The 3,025-nt window shown below is 39.0% G+C and overlaps 1 non-coding gene across 1 annotated transcript; it reads left to right on the forward strand.

Moving 5' to 3' along the window:
- The first annotated feature begins 2,276 nt into the window (after positions 1–2,276).
- Positions 2,277–2,383, forward strand: LOC128281148 (small nucleolar RNA R71). Its single transcript, XR_008271360.1, has one exon. It is a non-coding gene; the product is annotated as a small nucleolar RNA R71 (small nucleolar RNA).
- Positions 2,384–3,025: the final 642 nt, after the last annotated feature.

Genomic DNA, 3,025 nt, shown 5'->3' on the forward strand with positions numbered 1-3,025 from the left:
ACGCCCGTGTTCACCTATCAAGTTCACCCACGGCCATGTCGCACGGCCATGGGGATTTATCGCATCCCGTGTTTTGGGGAAATCATGTCCTGCTTCCACATGGCCGTATCGCACGGCCGTGTCTCTTCCCCTGCTTGGCCATGGCTTTAGGCACGCCCGTGCGCCTGGCCGTGTGTGCTGAAGAACTTTGCAATTCAAAGATAAAGTTAATGATTTAAAGTGTTTGAAATTAAAAATAAAAAATAAAAATATGTCAGTGCTCGGGTTGCCTTTCGAGAAGCGCTTATTTATAGTCTAAGCTCAACTTACCTCTCTAGTGAATGGCCAGGGTGGTTCGAGGAGTTTATACTCCTCATTCCTGCTATCAATCTCATCAAAATAGGGTTTTAATCGGGTGTTGTTTACCTTAAAAGTATCGAACTTGGGGTGACTCACCTCCACTGTACTGAATGGAAAAATACTGAGTACCATAAGAGGGATTTCCTCATTTGTTGTGGTAGTGACAATGTGGGGATCTGCAGCATCTAGTAAGACTTTATTGCCAACCTTAAGTTGATTAGGAGAGGTATCGGGCTTGTTTTGGCGTAGTTTCTGGTTATCATGTATTCTCAGTTTGTGTGCTCACTATTCGTCTAGCTCTTTTATCCGTAGCCTTCGTTCTTCATGAATGTGTCCTCTATCATTTCTAGAACATGGCTCGTGAACTTCTTTGAAGCTTAATTTCTGCAAATTCATATTGTCAGTTTTAGTAGATTGGTGTGGACTATTACCTTCAATGTTTGATGTGATGCCAGAATTACGAGCTTGAAGGGTGATCGTTTCGTCTCCCACACGAAGTGTAAGCTCACCTGTGCCAACATCAATAATTGTTTTAGTAGTTGCTAGAAAGGGCCTTCCTAAAATCAAAGGGGTGTTATTATCCTCCTCTATGTCTAGAACAACGAAATCAACTGGGAATATGAACTTATCTACTTTCACAAGTACATCTTCAATAATACCCCTAGGGAATCTTATAGTTTTATCTACCAATTGAATGCTCATCCTAGCTTGTCTAGGTTTCCCAAAACCTAGTTGTTTAAACATTTTGTAAGGCATGACATTGATACTAGCCCCTAAATCAGCTAATGCATGACTTATATCTAAACTACCAATTAAACAAGGAATTGTAAAACACCCTGGATCTTTCAATTTGTGGGGTAGCTTATTCTGTAGAATAGCTGAGCAGACTGCATTTAGCTCTACATGCGACGCTTCGTCCAATTTCTTCTTATTTACTAAAAGCTTTTTTAAAAATTTCATTGCATTTGGCATTTGCGATAAAGCTTCAATAAACGGTAGGTTAATATGTAATTTTTTAAAAGTTTGAGGAATTTACCGAATTGTTCGTCTAAGTGATCTTTCCTTGTCACGTTAGGGTATGGGACACGAGGTTTATATTCGACAGTCACTGGTTTGTTATGACTAACCCCACTTTTACCTTTGCTCACCACAGTTTCGTGCATCAATTCTGGCTCAGGTGCAATGAATCCTTCCTTATATTGAGTACTAATTGCATTGAGGTGTTCCCTTGGGTTAGGTTCAGTATTACTTGGTAAGCTACCCTGTGGTTGTTCGGAGATTAGTTCGGATAGCTGGCCTATCTGAGTTTCGAGTCCTTGGATCGATGCTTGTTGATTTTTAAGTGCTGTCTCGGTATTTTGGAAACGGGTTTCTAACATTGATATGAATTTTGAGAGCATCTCCTCAAGGTTCGATTTCTTCTCTTGTTGATAAAGTGGCTGTTGAGGATTTTGTGGCTTTTGATTCCATTGACCACCCTAGGAGAAATTGGGTGGTTCCTCCAACCTGCATTATGAGTGTTACTGTATGGGTTATTTTGAGATCGAAGGTTATTGTTACCTATATAGTTGACTTGTTCTTCTTCGGTTGTAAGATTGAAGGATTGAAATTCTGTATGCACACCTCCTCCACTTGAGTCACACCTTATTACTGGATGTACCTGTGTAGAACCAAGTAAGCCATCAATCTTTTTACTGAGAAGTTCTACCTGATTTGACAGCATAGTAACTGAGTTGACGTTATAAACACCGGCTATTTTCGTTGGCTTTGTCCTCATAACTTGCCACTGATAATTATTTAGTGACATATCTTCAATGAATTCATAAGCCTCTTCAGGTGTTTTGTTGTTGATGGTTCCTCCAGCAGCTGCGTCAATCATCTGTCTTGTTGAGGGATTCACACCATTGTGGAATGTTTGTACTTGAAGCCAAAACGGTAACCCATGGTAAGGGCACCTTCTCAGTAAATCCTTGTATCTTTCCCATGCATCGTAAAATGTTTCTAAATCCATCTGCACAAAAGAAGAGATATCATTACGTAATTTAGCCATTTTAGCTGGCGAAAAATATTTTAGTAAAAATTTTTCGGTCATTTGTTCCCAAGTAGTAATTGACCCTCGTGGTAACGAGTTCAACCACTGTTTAGCTTTGTTTCTCAGTGAAAAAGGAAATAACTGAAGACGAATGGCATCATCAGAAACGCCATTGATTTTAAATGTATCGCAAAATTCCAGAAAGTTTGCTAAATGAGCGTTGAGATCTTCATCTTGCAAACCATCAAACTGAACAAATTGCTGTATCATTTGAATCGTGTTAGGTTTTAATTCAAAAGTATTTGCAGCTACAGCCGGTCTAACTATGCTAGATTCCATTCCTATCAAAGAAGGTTTAGCATAATCATACATAGTGCGTGGAGCAGGATTTTGATTAGCCGCCTCTTCAGTTGAGGGTTGAATATCGTCTTCTTTCTCGTTCTCCTTGTATCGTAAGCTGCACCTTATCTCTCTTTGATTTCTATGAACTGTACGATCGATTTCTTCGTCAAAAAGTAATGGTCCCGACGGGTTTCTTCTAGTCATAAACTATAAAAACCTGCCAAGAGAAAGAATAAGTAAATTAATAAATAATAATTAAATGGCAAGAAAAAAATAAATGGCTAAAGTAATAAAAATTGAGTGTTCCTAATA

This window comes from Gossypium arboreum, chromosome 9, assembly GCF_025698485.1.
Source record: "Gossypium arboreum isolate Shixiya-1 chromosome 9, ASM2569848v2, whole genome shotgun sequence".
Taxonomy (NCBI): domain Eukaryota; kingdom Viridiplantae; phylum Streptophyta; class Magnoliopsida; order Malvales; family Malvaceae; genus Gossypium; species Gossypium arboreum.